The sequence below is a fragment of the Phalacrocorax aristotelis genome, chromosome 2 (genome assembly GCF_949628215.1).
Source record: "Phalacrocorax aristotelis chromosome 2, bGulAri2.1, whole genome shotgun sequence".
Taxonomy (NCBI): domain Eukaryota; kingdom Metazoa; phylum Chordata; class Aves; order Suliformes; family Phalacrocoracidae; genus Phalacrocorax; species Phalacrocorax aristotelis.
The window spans coordinates 92810760-92829114 of record NC_134277.1 but is presented as its reverse complement, the minus strand read 5'-3'; positions in this window follow the sequence as shown (position 1 = coordinate 92829114).

Below are 18355 nucleotides of genomic sequence, written 5' to 3'. Positions count from 1 at the left end.
AATACATATATTTTTAAAGTTATTTTTTAATTCAAGTCAAATTGCTGGGCAGAAAAAGGGTCAGACATAGGGATGCTTTCATACTAGTACTGTGCAGAATATGTATATTGGTCCAAAGTATACTTTTCTTGGACCTGATCCACACTCTGTTGTATTAAAGGAGAGACAATTAATTTCAATCAACTTCATTCACATTTATATTATGTCTAATTATGTTTTGGCTTGAAATAAACCTATGGTGACACAAGGCTAATAGTCATCACTAGGCTATGTTTTTTGTTACAGAAATGTCACAGAAAAGCTGGAGATACTGATGCCTAAATAAGAGATAGGTGAGGATTCTGATGCCTGGGAAGAATGGGAGGCAACTGGAATAATTGTCATTGATGGATGCTTCTGCTAGAACAGTCATTAGTGCAATCAGAAGTGCCACTGGCATTTAGTTTGTCATCATTAGATTTTCAAACCAACAACTTAATAAAATAAATTTGGGTTACCTCTTATTTCACACCATCAGCAAACTAGGGACAGTATCTATATAGTCACCTGCAATCATGATTTCAAAGTTGCCTTCATGGCTTTTTCCTTTTATACCAAAGTTTAGATGTTACAATACTCAATTCTAGAAAAAATAAGAGAAAAATTATGTGGCCAGAAAATATTCTGAATTCTGAGCATAAGAGATTTCCACTTTCCCATTCCTTCATACATATTTATTATAGTGATGGCAGATTTTTTTTTAATATGCTGTCTATGTAAAGAAAAAAAAAATCAATGGTTTTCACAATGATGGCTGTTAAGGTCAATGTGCAACTTTAGATTAATATTTCAAAAACAAACAAACGAAAAAAACCCCAGGAGAACAAAAAAGTTGTAATCTAGAAGAAAAGTCTTGTGTAAAAATTTTTTAATAACTAAATCAATGTGGTACATGCATTGACCAGTTGTAGAAGGAACAGGAACTCAATCAAGCAGTGATGACTTGGGGTCAGTGCAGAAGTGCCATCACTGCTCTGGGGGTGGCATCAAGGGCATAAAGTAGGGCCTAAGGACAGAGATCAGTCTTTGCAGCTGAAAAAGATATATTCTTCATGAGAGGGCAATGACAAGGCAAGGTTAAGCATATCAGATATCATCACAGAAATGGTAAAGAATGATCAAAAATATCTGACAAACTAGTGCCTGGGCATAGACTTCTATTACCTCTTCTCCCACGCCCAGTTGCAATTAACTGTCCCTGCCATCTCCTGCCAGCACTTGAAGTTCCCAGAAGTTCCCACCTGCCAGGCTGTATCTTGTTGCAGAGAGATGACAGCACATGGAGTAATGTTAGTGAAGAAGAAATGGGAAATACCTGCTGAGCTCAGTAAGTGAAAGCTAAAGAGGTAAAATGAAAAAAAGGAGCTTAGGAATCAGCTTTAATTCTGCCATCTGGATCAACCTCCTGCAGCTCAGCTTGGCAACCATCCCTTGTTTCCTTGCCTGGTGAGATTTACTTATTATTATTTCTTAAGTGGCAGCTGCACAAACCTAAAAGTCCATTTGTTCTGCAAGGACTTCTGGTTCTTTTTCCAAATTTTGGTCATCATTATCTGGAACACCATTAAAAAAATAAAAAGTTGTCACAAAATCTCGTGGTTTCACCCATGAGAAATGGGCTTTATCTGGCAGCTCAAGTTCACTCTAGTCATGCTGACAACATGATGGCCTCCTTCCTTTCACAGCATCAACCTGCACCCACCTCAGAAGGCCCCTTATTCTTATCTTTGATGTTGTTCCACCATGAAGAACACTTTCATGAACAGAATTTTCAGCAGCCTTCCTTAGTTTGTAATTTACTTGGAATCTCTCTGACCCTTTTTCTTTCCTTGTTCATGGAACTAATGTAAATTTCAGTCCACAGAGAATTATCAAACAGATTGATTCCTAATAGCCATTTAATTTTTCACAGCAAAGAAACTAACTAGGCTGCATCTATTTTTAAGCCTTTGAAGTAGTTTCATACCGACACCTCCACTGTTTGTCTTAACAAATGATCCCATCTTTTGGCATGTAAGTGGCAAATAAGAGCTTAGATATTTCATATATTATCAGTTCAATCATGTCACAAAACAATTTGTATTCCTGGTCCCTCCTCCTTCAAGACTCAAAGTTAGCAGCAGGAAACCCTCATGGCATTTTGTTATTATTTCTATTAGAATTCTTCCCCCCTTAAATTTTCTTCTTTTTCATTCCTTCCCATAGGATATATTATGATATCAGGGCACGCTTACAACTCACAGCAATAGCAGTGACATACTCGATGAAGTCCTAACTCCACTTGCAATTATGCTGCAGATTTTAACTTTGCATCAGATTGAAAGCTTATTGAAACAAATAGAGACTGTCAATTTCTGTTGTAGAACTATGTTTCAGTTTATTTTTGCTCAGGTGTATTATAGGGCATTTTTCTATAATGAGAATTTATTGTACTTTCCTCCCCACACATCACTCTGAAGCTGTTGTGCCTCATCAGAGAACCATAGATGTTCCAATTAATTCCCTCAATAATGTAAAAAAGTCAGAATAAGTTAATCACAGCTATAAAACATTGCATGGTTGTTCCACACTCCTAAGCATACCTAACAAGAAATTTAAAAGGTAAAGCAGGAATGGAATTGAATCGACTATTCAGTAATACTGATGGCATTGTAATTTACTATTTATTCACTGACAAAACCAACATATTTTGCATATATGTCTGTATATCCATGTATAATTCTACAGCAAATAGAAGTCTGTATAATGAAACAATGAAAGTACCATTCTGAAGCAGGCAGACATGTTTCCTGTATTTGTAGGATCTTTGGAAAGTGAGAATGTACTGTCTGGCTACTGTGACTTGAAACGGAGAATGCTTTCCCACCTACATGGCAAAGGAAGCCACCATAATTATCTGAACAGAGGCCAGTAATATTCCCTTGAAATCGTACCATTGAAAAAACTAGGGAACCATTGTCATATACCCTGACAAACATCTGAAGACCCACAACCTTAATTGGCTTTCTTTTAAAAAATGTTCAGCTTGTAGAAATAAATGTTACTGCTAGATACTGATAGAATATATTGGTAGATTTCTTATAAGGAATTTTTCAACATTTTGAACACTCTGGTATGTTGTCACTAAGGATTTTGAAATTGGTTTGGGTTTTTTATCCTTTATGTTTCTAGAAATCAATTTTATTTCTTAAAAAAAAAAAGAAGAACAAAATACCTTAAAAGCTATCTGGAATCAGTTCAGTGTGCAGTTTGTAATGAATCATTAGTTTATTAAATAATTCCCGATGAGACAATTGTCTTTCCTTAATCTTCTGTACCATTTATACCTCATAGAAGGAACGTCTGGAATCGCAGTTCTGGGGATTAATCCTTTTTAGTGCATCCCAAAGTATTTTCTATCTTCAGCAATTCAACATCCCTACATACCTAGCTGTTATATTTTTAAGATATTTTACATAAGTGACTATAACACAAACACACAATCAGGGCCTCACAAGTAGACTTACATATTGTTACTAATGAATGAAGGGGTCCTTTGGTCTGCTGCCTCAGTGGAGGTGAGGCGTAGAGATCCATGCAGCAGCAAAGATGCAAGGGTTATTGATGTGTTAGAAACCACAGAAGTGCCTGAGAAAGGTGGTGGGATCAATAGCCCAGCTGAATTGCCTCTACACAAATACACACAGCATGGGCAACAAACAGGAGGAGCTGGAAGCCATTGTGCAGCAAGAGAACTACGACATACCTGCCATCACAGAAACATGGTAGGATGAGTCGCACAACTGGAGTGCTGCAATGGATGGCTATAAACACTTCCGAAGGGATAGGCAAGGAGGGAGATGGGTGAGGTAGCTCTGTATGTCAAGGAGTGCTTGGATTGTCTAGAGCTTAATGATGGTGATGATAGGGTTGAGTGTTAATGGGTAAGAATCAGGGGAAAGGCCAACAAGATAGATATCATGGTGGGAGTCTGTTATGGACCACCCAAGCAGGATGAAGAGAGAGATGAATTATTCTGCAAGCAGTTGGGGAGAAGCCTGACGCTCACTAGCCCTTGTCCTCATGGGGGACTTCAATCTTCCAGATGTATGCTTGAAATATATCACAGAGAAACAGTCTAGGAGCTTCCTGGAGTGTGTGGAAGATAACTTCCTATCATAGCTGGTGAGTGAGCCAACCTGGAAAGGTGCCCTGCGGGACATTTTTTTCATGAACAGAGATGATCCTACCATCAGGCAGATCAACACTCCTGCCCAACTTGGTGTCATCTACAAACTTACTGAGGGTGAACTCGATGCCCTCATCCAGATCATTGATAAAGATACTTTTGAAAATGGCCAGAAAAAGGCTCTTCATTTACCATTTCCTGAATTAAATCACTGTTTTTATATATATATATATATAACTGTGTGCATTTTGAAGTATGCAGGTTGTATAAGTTCATTCTTATTCAAAAGTGTACTAGAACTTTTGATGGAAGGCTAATTTATGCTCAGATGCTGATGTGACACAAAAAATGTCTGTCATCATAAATTTATTTTTGTGTGCTGTTGTGTATTTTGTTCTTTTGCTAATACAAACCTAGAGAAAGTAAACTTTTTAACTAAAGAATACCCTTTAAAGAAAAAGAAAAGTTTGAAAAATAGTCTTGACCAAAAAAAAAAAAAATTATCAGCAAGTACTACTCTCCTTGGGAAATAATGTATGGCGTTGCCCCTGTTCCTTTTCTTTCCCTGTCCCCAATGCTGATTGATAGCGTTTATGAACATATTAACACCTACTTATTTGCTGTCAATCTCCCTACTTAGAAGATATATTAAACATAGATTTGAAGTATTAGGTGAAGTTTACAATGCTATAATATGCTTATAGAATAAAATATTCCTGAGTTAACCTGAGGTAGTTTGAAGTAGTCTGACAAAGCCAAAAGAAAAGAAGAGTGTAGCAGAACTTTTCACAAAAGTATTCCTCTTGGAAACTGGCTGCTGACCATGGTGGTACATGTTCTTCTGTCTGCTAAAGCTAAGTATTTTAAAGATGTTCAAAGTCATGTTTTTCTTCCATTTTTAACCATTTATTTCTATTGGTTTAAGAAGTCCTTTAAAGAATTTATAACTTTAAGTTGATGACAGTGTTGAATGTCTTAAGATAAACTAGGGAATATGAGACTGATACCAGAATTAGGACCAAAAGAGGAGTTCAGATAGATATCAGTTACATTGGAATAGTTTTATTTTCTCAGATTCGTCTAAACCTAGAGAAACTATACTGATCCCAGTGAAAGTAGTCTTTATATAAATGTTGTAAAAAATCTGTCATTATCTGTCTCTCTTCTATCTCCTTTCCTAAATTACATGTCTTTCAGTGTATCACATTAGGCGCATTGCATTGAAGACCAAAAATAGGTAGGTCTTCATCAGGTAGAAGGCAGAACTTGAATAATCATCCAAAGGCGTGGCATCTTTGCTAAACTACATGTACCTTCTGAAGGTCTTTTGAAATTAGATTGAGAATTTTACACTTCATGAGTTTTCTGTTGGGCTGTATGCTGTTATTTCTGTCAGCTTCAGGAGAAACTGGGACTGTTCAGCAGCACCGTTTATCCATAAGGGTTTAAGAAAGAAATTAGGATTTAGTGGTTGAAGAGAAGAATCTTAAGCCTGAAATTGTTAGTCTGGACTGTGAATAAAGAATAAAGGTAGTTTCTGAGCTTAGAATGTCTGAAAGAGAATTTGGGAAAACACATTTTAGTTTCTGATTTCTGCATTGACACTGGTGACCTTAGCTATATCAAGGAAACTGTATTTCAGTTCCTCCCTGTAATATGAGAATATCAATGCTTCCTATTCCTAGTAGTTATCCTCTTCAGACTCCACAAACTCCACAGGGCAGAATACAGCTGTAACACTAGCTTTGTGCATTGCCTATGTATTGTTGTAAGCAAATAATTAATTAGATTTCTCCTGAGAGAAACAGTGTAATCAGCATATTGAGTACTTGAGTTGTCATCTTTTGGAAAGATTAGATTGTGATCATTGGAATAGTTATTACAGTCTTCCCACACACAGTCCTTATTTGTGCCCCAAACCATCCTGGTTTATGTAATTCATACCTTTTTTCCTCTTTTTACTTTAAATACATTTATTTAATTTAAAAAAAATTTCCATACACATTAAACTGTTCTCTCTAATGTCACAAATATTATATATATGTATAGTTATAGATTAATATTATATCTATAGCAAAAGATAAAGGATGTCACAAAGCAAGTATTTAATCATTCAGCAAACACTACACTTTTAATAACATGTAAATGAAGTATCTTTCATGGTGTTAAAAGAGATTTATGCTAATGAAATAGAAAATGTATGTCTAAATGCAACAGAAATGACCCCAGTAAATTGATAAAGCTTCATGTGGAATAAATACAAATCACACATGAGCAAAAAAAGTCTGTTTTTGTTATAAATTAGATTGTGATGAATACCTCATCTGGAGCTGGTTTACATACATATCCAGTTAAGTTGCAGCTTGTTTATGTGATTCATACCACTAACCAGGCCAGATCTGGAATTTATAAAATCACTGCCATTACATACCAGTGGTCAGTTTAAGTAGGCCTACGCCTGTCTTCCAATCTTTTTCCCACATTCTCCTTCACTAGTTCCCAAGGCAAAAACTTCATAAAATCCACTAGGTACCACATTGCCACCTGGGATATTCTCCTGCCATAATCCTGAAGAGAGTTTAGCCTCTGCTGCTGTCTCTCTACCTAGTCACACAGTCCTCCACCAACTGTAAATTTTGCTGAAGCACTATCTCACCCATCTGGTGTCATTAATAAATGGAGTCCTTGAATGGAAAAACCTAGACCTCTGACATTATGTGCATATGCTATTGGCCTCAAAAATGATTTCAAGGGAAAATGGTGTTCTCAGAATGATACCTATACTTGAGGTGTAAATAGTAACTTCCAAATGCAGGAAATCAGGGAGGAAAGTTTAGAGGGAAAAGGAGAATCAATGATATTTTATATGACAACAAAAGTCAATACTTGACATCTGAACAACTGAAGTTTTCATAAAACACTTTTCAGTCGCTAGCAGCTATTAAGTTTAAACTCTCTGTCCTCCAAAATGTTTTACTGATCTGAAAATCTCACAGACTAAGAGTGACCATTAAAGGATGGAAGTACAAAACACCTGCAGTTATTTTTCTTTTGTTAAAATTATGGAGAAGAAAACTACATTTTGCAGTGTATAACATATATATATACTCTTCAGAAATGATAATCTAAAAACTAAGGTTCACTTGTAAACTGATGCTACCAATATTAAGAACATGTCTTAAAGTATATAGATTTTTAGTATATAAATATATACTTATATTATATGTATATAGTATCTTAGTGTATATAGACTGCACTATTAAAACAGCAAGTGGTAAGGTCATTCAAAAAATAGCACTCTAGAATTTCATTAACACAATTACACAGTTTGTGTGAAGGACTTTCTGTTTTTCTTTTGCTTTTTAACTGAATGTGTAGATTTACATTTTTTCCCCCCACTGTACATGGTAAATATCCCAGAATTTCATCTACATTTCAACATCTGTAAAGTTGACCAACTCAGTGTTGCTTTTAATGCTTACCCTTCCTTTGGATTTGTACAACTTTGTGGTGAAAGATTATTACATTAATATAGTTCTTATCAAATAAAAACCAGGAAGAATTACTCTTTGTAATACTATTTAGAACACATCTAAACTTATTATAAACCTATTAAAATAATACAAAACTAGTATAACTGGGTTGGTACAGTTTTAATGGAATGGAACCAGAACTACTCTTTCTCTTATTTGGAAGCTTGGTTTATTTAGAAATATATATGCAACCCACAGATACGCAGTGCTCTACCATGTCAGTATTTACATTGCACTAAAATTATCAGTTTCATAAAAATAGGAACTCACTATAAATTGCTTGACAGTTTAATCAACAACAACAAATTACTGTTTCATCAACAGCCATAAAACCTTAATTTTTTCCGTCTTTGGAATTCTGTTTTCCATTGGATAATTCATTTGCAATGTATGTTGCTTTCCAGAGTAAATATATACATATTCATAGTGAGAGTTAGGAAAACCAGGCAACCATTTGCTCAAAAACAATTTTTAAATTATTAGTTTAGTCTCTTAAATAGCTCCAGAGAACTACATTAAACACTTATTTTTCATAAAGCAGATCTATGCAATATCATATTAAAAAATATAGCTGAATAGCATTTGTTCGTCTGAACAGCCAAAGATTCAGTTGAAGTTATTTACGAGTAATTAGCCTTTGACTTCGTTTTTATGTAGAGCTGAATTCTGTCAAGTATGGGAAGCAGCAGATGCCCTATGGGGAACAGCATCTCTCATTCAGTGCTTGCCTGTATTTCCCAAAGGGCTATGAGACCTCCCAGCCATGACTGCTGTGACAGCGGAGAAGCAGAGGCTCTGATGGGCTACCTGTAACACAGTTTCTAGGCAGAAATAATCTGCCTTTATTAAGTCAGTTGAGAACACTGGAAAAAGAGAACACACTTTCCTGAATACAGTTCCTACTGAAAGTTAGCAACCTTTCCTAAACCCATGCATTTTGCACAGCTGTGAAGAGCAGAATACCCTAGTGATTTTAGGGGATGCAACATGTATATTTTGCTTAAAACAGCAGATCTGCAGCATTCAGGCCTGTGAAAATCCTCTAGGTCAAACAGTGGCTGTATTTCTCTTATTCTGGATGCTCTGCACTTTGTCTAAGAAATGTCTTGCATTGGCCCCAAGCAACTCCACCCATGAGTGGAGTAAGCTGGTGGCCCTACGCTCCCTTTTACTTCACAAACTTCATGTACGCTGAAGAGCAGGATAGGAGTCTGCTCTGATGTGCAACTGTCAGTATATTAACAGTAACTCCCTCAGCTTTATTTTTGTTCCTGTTTGGGAGTAGATTGTTCTGTAAAATATTCAGTATTACATAGTCTCTGAGATGATAAGGTAAAGATGGCAATAGATTTTACATGGCTGTAGTTTTGACATATTCGGGTTTTTTTGTAGTGTTTTATTTGCATTTTTAAATAAATGAAATTTATAAATTCCCTTCTACAAACAGGGAAAATGTAAACGTTATGTAAACAACACTCTCTTTCTATCCAAGCAGTAAGTCCAAGGTTTCCCATGACTGCAAATATTTTATGTGTAAAACCCATACTAATATCACCTTGTTGAGTCCTTTAAGCTAGTTTGTCAGGGGGGTTCATTTCCAATAAAGGAATGTAATTCCTGTCTATTTGGCAAAGGTGAGATTTTTCAAGCTAGTTATTGCTGTAGGTTTTATTCACCAGAGATTTCTTCATGCTCCTGCAGAAGCAAATGACAGGACCCATATTAAACTGCAGCTCTGTGATGGAAAGGAGTAAACTGCTTCACCAAGAGCTCCTGCCTTCCCCTTCCCAGTCCAATTCAGCAAGACTCAGCCATAATAAATCAGCTTTGTGCTCATTGCAGCAACAGCGACCAATAAATCACAATAATTCTCTTACTGTTCAGAGAGATTTCAATTCTTAGGAGATTTTTAATCACAGCAGAAAGGGGAGAGTGTTAATGAGGTCTATAAATTACCTTAAAAGAGGGTAATTATGTCCAGTGTTGTAATAGAGGCTGAGACAGCTAATATCATTAAAGCAATTAAACACTTTTTTAGATTATGAAGATAAATTAGAATTAAAATATTACTGTAAACAAGGGGGCCATTTATTACGAAACAATTAATTTAATAGTGGACATGGCTAATATTGCACTGGCTCAAACAGGTTCTGTGAACTCCATTCAGATTTCGTAAAGTAACAAGACTACATATCACAAGTAGATGGTTATTACATTATCACTATACAAATCAATGAACAACATCTTTACTTGCACTCTTAACTGGATTCTGTTCAATGCAATTATTATAATTTCTTCTTAACAAGCTTCTGCTCATCTTTCTTCTCATCTAGATTTGTCCTTACCTTTCAGCTTTCTTTTGTGCAGTCTGCATTTCTAAAATAAAAAGAACCTCATCATGAAAAATAAAGAGCTGGATATTTCTGATTGCTAAGTTACTACGATATTTCCATGGATACATTCATTACAAAAACATTAACACCAGAAGATTTTTTGATCATAATCAGTCATAAAATCTGAATAGTGAAGGAATTAGCAAAGATCTACTCTGTTCTATTTAAGTTATACTCAATGATAAGCTGAAATCAAAACCTAGGTGTTGAATACCTAACTACCCTTGATTTTGTGTCCAAAACCAAAATAAAATATCTTTTTCTTATCCTATGCCTTTTCAGCAATGTACTGGTCCTTTCAGTAAAGTGTCAAACTTTATCAGCGAAAGTGAGAAATATTCCTACACTAATTTGGCTTATAGGTTTGTGGTTAGGACATTTTTAGGAGGGAAACACAGAATTTGAATTTCATCATCCCAAAGATGGCATAAAATGCAATTTTCTGGATAGCTGATCTAGTAACCCTAGGTTAATTATAAAGTGTTTGATGGTGGGAAGCAGATACCTAGGAGACACAGGAGCCGAACAGCCCAGGAGAAAGGCCTAGCCAGCAATCTGTGGGCTACTTAGGAAACAAAAATCAAGGGGAAGAGAGTGGTGGTGTCACGATATTTTATGGAAGACTTAAATGTTAACAGGGTCAGAAGGGTTAAGCAAGCACCTGCACAGTTGACTAGCTCAAGAACTGTGCCATTCACTTAATAATGACAGACCAAAAACTTATGTAATCCTTGTCTCTAGGACCTTTTCCCTTCCTAAGGCATTGCCCAGACTTACTGAACTGCAGACTTTTGCTCTTTTGGGCTCAATGAATATTCAGCTATTTTGTATAAAGGAGAATAACTTAATTCAGCTGTTTTACAAGAATTTAATGCTGGAAGAAATGCACTGGAAGTCCTTCAAGCTGGGCAGAGGATTCATGCCGTGCTCTTGCATGAAATGGAGAGGAAGGCAACATCATATGCCAATGTTGCTTTATTCCATGTTTCCTCATTTTATTTACCTCTGTGTTTTGAAATGGTTCAGTAATTTAATTCCAAAGAGTGGCTATGGACAAGAACACTGACAGGTCCCTAAACCTGGAAAAGAAGTTTGCATTTAATGCATATCCCTATTTTCAGTACTTCTTTTTGTTTATCATATAGTGGTTTCCTGATGTGACTTCCTTTTTGAGGTCCTTAATTTCCCACCTGTACTGTTTAGTTACCACAGGAACATGCCTCCAGCCTAATTCTACTCAAAGGACCAAGCAGGAGGTACAAGAACTGTGTAACAATCTAGTGAATCTCAGAAAATACATGTGACCCTAGTTAACTACTGGATAACTACTGGATATCTGCTTTTGTCTCCTGTTGTTTGCCAAAGCTATAACCAGGCTCTGCCAACATACTGGAACATTTAAATGCTTTAGATCTTCTCAACTCCTTTTTATATGCCCAGGAAGCTGAACTGTGGTTTACTTTGCTATCTTTTGTTTCCAAAACCTCCTTGTATTATACCTGTATTATAAAACTTTTATTGTCAAAGTAAATAAATTCCCTCTCAAGCTGAGATGTACATTTCAGTCCACAACAGAGTTTAATAGCTCTTCTACACTCTATTACAGCAGGATTATAAAAATGATACTGCATGTGTGTTCAAGCAAATTTATCCATGGGTATATGTATATATGAACACAGCTTTAATAAAACTGTTTTAAATGATTGCCAGAGGATGTAATCAAGGGAAAAGTGACAGGTGTGTCTCAAAGACATGAGCTCAATAACTATAATTGGTAGTTAAAACACAGGTTGAATACAAAGGTCTACCTGTATCTCACCTAATGTTAGGCATGTAAGTGAAGTGCCCAAGGGAGGAATCTAAGATGCTGCTACAGGCAATAGAAAGAAAGGCACAGAAAAGCAGAGGAGTTCCTAACTGAGCAAACCACTTGCTGTATTTATTGTCTATACAATTGCATAAAGTCATGGGCTCCAAATTTAGAATTTCAGCTAAACAGGAAATAAACATTTTCCCAAGGAAACAAATCAAAAATTATCTAATTTCAGCCTTGAAGTATTGTCTTAATAGCAAAGAAAAACGGGTGAGAGGAAATTAGTGACGAAATATATTTAAATTTGTATAAAATTTCTATGCACATTACATAAATTTCCAAAATTCCAATTAAAAAAATTCAAATCTTTTGAAGGCTGGATATTTTTTTTCTAAGCATATATTCCTTTTTTCTGTGTAACAGAGGAAAAATACTCTTGTGATATGATATGATATGATATGATATGATATGATATGATATGATATGATTAGCAAGGTAGACTAACAGGTGCTACAATATTTCTTGGTTACACAGAGCCATAGTCACCATTTTGAGTCTGATGCTGGTTTTCAGCTCCCTGGATATGTTTTTGTATGTCACATAGCACAGCAGACATTTGAGTCTCCCTCCTCTCAGGGTGAACTTTTGGGATACTGCTGAGCAAATCTAACAGTTCAGGAGCAGTTCCCCACATTTTCTTTAGATCTCCTTCACCTGTTGTCCAGCAATTTCAACCCTGTTTTCTGTACATGTTCAGGTGTCACCATTCATCACAACAATCTGCAGGCTGATAAAACCTCCCAACCCACTGGAACTTAAGAAACAATTATTTTTTCTAGGCTAGTGAGTTAATGTGGTTAAACCAATGGGAAGATAGTGATGGAGGATATAACTGGGAGAGGAGAGGAAATGATGGGATATTTGGGTGTAGCACCAAGCTGTTAGGCAGTCTAAAACTTGCTCATCTAACTTCATCCACTGGATAGCCATTATCAGAATAAACCCATATATTTCGCCATAACTTTGCTTGTTAAAAAGCCAGAGGATAGACCAGTATTCAAAATATACAGTAGGGGCAATTGGATGTATAATATTGTTGATGTAATACATGCAAAAATATGTGAGGTGTTATTTTTATTCCTCTTCAGCTTTAACAGTTTGAGGTGTAGAGGAAAATCTCTGGTCAAGAAGGAATGGATTGTGATGTCTCACAACAGCGAACTGTGCTGTGTTTGAGTGCTGCTCAGTTAGCAATTTGTGAGGATAAATACTGTGTGAAACAGATGGTAACTATAGGACTTTTCTCTGGTAGTATGTGCTAATTGCTAGAAGCTATCAGACAACTGGCTGGCTGAGGGTTATGATGAATATATCTCTAGCTGACCTCCAATGTAACCCTACATGGTGCTCCTCTTACTGGTGCATATATTTATCTTGCTCAGATATCAAGAGATTTCAAGATTCAAATACAGGAGGACAGGAAAGTTTTCTTAATATAAATAATAAAGTTCTGAAAGAAATCATATACACGGGTTGACAACAAAAGCAAGGAGAATGGACTCAGTAACTTGAAACGTTCCTCCAATTTCTGTGTGTTTAAGACAAAAGGTATTGGTGTTTCTTGTCAGCTGAAGATTCATTTTGTACAGGAACTGCACCTGAAAATGAACACTGGTTACTTCCCAGGAAGTAATCAGGAACAGCTAAGTAGCACGTTCTTTCCTAGTCACTAAAGTCAGACAATGATTCATGCTCTAAAACTTAAAGCTTTGGTTCCTTTGTAGAGCTCCTTGTTTTTGAAAAACATTTGATTATATATTCTAAACATAACTGGTCATTCTTAGCTACAGTTTTTAACCCTGTACTATAGTCTGTGGCCATGAATTTGGGAGAGTTGTTGCATGTTTTACGAGAATTATTTTCATTCACTATATTCTTGTACATAGTTTCTACTTTTCAGTACTAATACATATAATAATCACGTTATAAAGTCCAGCCTATTGGATAGCCTAGTCTGTTTATTCACTAACTACTTCTAAAGCATTTTGTATGGTATAGAATGAGAATACTCAATTTCTAATACTGAAAAAATTACTAAATCAACTTTGATTTTGATGGCAGAATTAGAATTTTTTCTTGCAGGCAGGCAAAATATAACAGTTTTAAGCCAAAATCTGCTGCATCACTGTTGCACAGATTAAGATAATCATAGAAAACAACATAAACTCACTGATACAGATTTAATATAAAATACACACTGAAGGTATATGTAATAGCTGAATGCCGTATATGTGTTAGTGAGTAGTTACTGAAGCAGTTCACACCTGCTTGGAAAATTTAACAATTCAATATTCTAATAATTTTTAAAATAATTTAAATAGAAAAACGTATGATTTACAGTTTCTCAAAAGGTAAACAGACTTTTTTCTTAAATAACTAAGCTTAAAAGGAGAGTTGGTATTGAGAAGGAAGAAGGACTGATTGCTATATAGGATTTTCCAAACTAAATCTGGCAACTCATCCATCTTGTTCTGTAATCTGCCTGAAGTAGTTACTAGCACCTTGTAGAGTACTCTTAGGGGAAGAAAGAAAAAAAGATAATCTCAGGACACAATCCATTAGCTGATGATGTACACTCAGTCAGATCCAGGGTGATGTTCTGCAAGTTTCACTTGCTGGTAAGGTGCCTCCAGTTTTTAGTTTACCTAAACTGCATACTCATTTATATTCATTTATAATCTGTAAGAATTAGGTTAATGAAACAATCAGACTACTTCCATTTCAGATACATTTTCAATGGCAGTCTTGCTAAGAATTTATTTAGGTAGTTGTCTGCTCTCAATCATGGACCTAGTTTAGTGCTCACCTTGCCCAACCTAATGCTCAGCAATAGTTTGCTGGTTATTAATTACAACTCCACAATATAGCAGGTGCCCCATGCATCTCACCCCATTTATATTCTGGCAGGCTGGTGCACCTCATTCTCATATGCACACAGCACCAAAGCAATTACTGCTAAAAGCAGGTGTATTATTCATTGTGCTATGAAAAGTCCTCTTTCTGGTAGAAAGGTAATGAGTACTTGAAAAGACTAATGTTTAATAATATTCTGTTAACAGATCATCTGTTAGAAATACTGATTAAAGGAAAGAGTGAATGCCAGATCCACATTGGGTCCTTATTTTCATACCTCTACTGAAATCAATAACCCTACATAGGAGTCTAAATATCCAAGTAAAATGTGCTGACCTTTAAGACTGACTCTCTGATCTCTGATCACTGAGAAGCTTGCATGAGTTTTCAGCTGTCTCTGAAAGTACACTTGAATTTCTCCAAACAATAGTCAAAGCTATTTTTAAAAAACATTAATTCTGAGAATGAGTCTGAGCTGTATCTGGATGCAGATACAAAACTTCTAGAATGATCACTGTTCTTTGGATACTACATTTTGGAATGAGCAAGTCTTAGATGACAAAAAATAGATGGCTAAGATGTAGAGAGTATCTAATCCTAGATGAGACTTACTTCAAAGCTCAGGTAAACTTAGATATACAGCTTGATTATTGTCTACTTCTGTATCTGTAATGTAACACTGAAATCCTAGAGAGATTTAATCCATACCCTGATTTAGACCACAAGTTCCAGTAAGGTCCCCTGAGGTGTGAGGACCTAACATCGCCCTGTGTCAGTGTTGACTTTCATTTGAATGGATCGTGGAGAAGGATACAAAGGTAAAAACTGGACTTCAGTTCAGGAGCATTATTGTCTTTATTCTGAAGGACCTACATTTGATCTATCAAAATAGATGACGTTGTTTATGAAAGGCATCTCTTTTAGTAACTGACATGTTTGATTCTCTTTATAAACATGCACAAAGATTTTAAAGGGGACACACCTTGCTAGTATCCCTCTGGAAGTGGAAAAATGTGAAAGCAGCAAAACCTGTAGTAGAAAAACAAAGGAAAATTCTCTAAAAAATTGTTAGCAGCAAGCAGAAAGATTATTCAATGAATTGCAGGAATAGTCACAAGCCGATAAAACAGCTAAAAATGGATAAATATTGTTTTAGTTCCTAAAGGACTGTATTTAAATTCTTAGCTATACTCTTAGCTTTGTTTTTGGCTAGTGTATCCTTTGTGACTTTAGATTAAAACATAACAAAATACTGGACAGACTCCCAAATTTGCTATATTCAGTTCTAAATTGTAAGTACATTGGAGACAATTTCAGAACTGTAAGACTGCACAAGTATTTCTTGAAGAAAGGTTATTGCTGTGTTTTAGATGAAGCTGAGGAGGAAATTATAAGCCCTGTGAATTGCTGATATATATTTATTTCCTTTTACCTGCAAACTTTCACTGAAGTTTGTGGTAACTATGGAGGTGACTAACAGTTTGTTTACCAGGGGTAACTTAAAGACTTATACTTAGAAAAGCATGTGTCTGTAAGAAAGTGGAAAAGAAACCAATTTAAAACAGAAACATTTTCAAAGTTAACCACGGTCCTTCTCGCTCTACTGAACATTTATACTCATGGGAAAGTGCCTGAATTTTTCATTTTTCCTTCTTATTCTCTTACCAGGGGGAATTTAAGAGACATAAATCATTTTTGTGTGCCTTTATGTAGCTTATTGGTCAATGCCATGGGAGCTTAAGATGGCATAAATCATTTTGTGGGTATTCATGCTGTTTGTTGTTGAGAGTCCAGAACTTTGTACAAGTTCTACTACCAACCTTCAAACAGAATAGATTTTCATGGCAGATTTTAGGGTAAATGCAAAGTAGCTGACAGTGTTTTTTCATGTAGGAAATACAAACAAATACCCAATGAAGTCCTGGAGATGCAAATGTTTTATAACATTGAATGGAATTACTCCTGTGAGCAAAGTTATGCACAAGCTGAAATGGCTAAAGATGGGAAGCTAATTTCTCAAGCCCTTACTTTTACTGCAGTTCTGCCAACATATGCACGTAATTCAGTAATTTCCACATTTAACAGAGTCTGTGGAAGGAAAGCTCCCCATCTTGTTCAGTGGGAGAAGGACTGTGGTCACCTGGCATACTTGAAAGTATACTGTTTTCATATATAGCCATTAAAAAAATAATTTATTGGTTACACAGGAAAAAATACCAACAATTTTTTGCATATTAATCTCTGGACTTACATATTTTCTTCTTCTCCTAAGACAAAGCTTTTCTTCTCATTTTCTTCAAACATATCTACAAGGGAACATGGCCTCTAGAAATGGAAAGAAGCATAGAGAAAGAAATATATATGAGCACATTTTTCAAAATTGCCATGAATTTTTCTTTAAAATTCTATGTATTTCCAGGGGTTTCACTCTGTTGAAAAATTTTTAAACACCAGACAGTTTTGTCAAAAAATATTTCAAAAGTTTTCTGAGGTAGGCACCCAACCTTAAATATACCTTAGGCAAAATCTGAGTCTGCATCAAAGCTGGAAATTGGGAAACAATTTAAATATTATTTTTAAATAATATGAACTAATTTAATACATTTTTTGTGGATCTCATAATTTTTCACACATATTTGTTAATGGTTCATAATACAAAAATTTGGAAGGGCACTATCTGATAACAGACTCATTTTTATCAGGTGTGTATTATTTGATTAACATTATTAAATTTCCTTCCACCAAAACCACATAAAATTCACAATCAGATGAGTCTGTACATCTAAGGACTTTTTGGCCTGGGAAGTAGAATATACTACTTCAGGGTGACATCTATTAAAAGTTCCTTAGTTCTGAATTGCTAAGCAAAAGCTGAGGTGTCTAGTGTCTCCAAAGAAGGCTCTTCCTTACTGTGTTGCCAGCCTGTGGGACCTCTATGGAAAAATACCAAAACTGTGTTAAAGAGAAAGACAGCTGTCAGAAGTGAGAGAGGAAAGAGGAGAAGAGAAAGAGAAAGAGAAAGAGAAAGAGAAGAGAAGAGAAGAGAAGAGAAGAGAAGAGAAGAGAAGAGAAGAGAAGAGAAGAGAAGAGAAGAGAAGAAAGGGAGGGAGCGAGGAAGGGAGGGAGGGAGGAAGGGAGGGAGGAAGGAAGGGAGGGAGGGAGGGAGGGAGGGAGGAAGGAAGGAAGGAAGGAAGGAAGGAAGGAAGGAAGGAAGGAAGGAAGGAAGGAAGGAAGGAAGGAAGGAAGGAAGGAAGGAAGGAAGGAAGGAAGGAAGGAAGGAAGGAAGGAAGGAAGGAAGGAAGGAAGGAAACTTTGCAGTGCTTTGAAGGAAAATGAAGCAAGCATAAGATATAATAAATAAGGAGTTTATAAGAAAATACATTGGAGAACAGAAAAGAATAACACAGAAGCAAAGACAAATCAAGCTATAACATTAGGAAGAGTTCTTCTTCTTAGCTGTCATTTATGTTTAAGCTAAAAACAACCTGTTCTATGA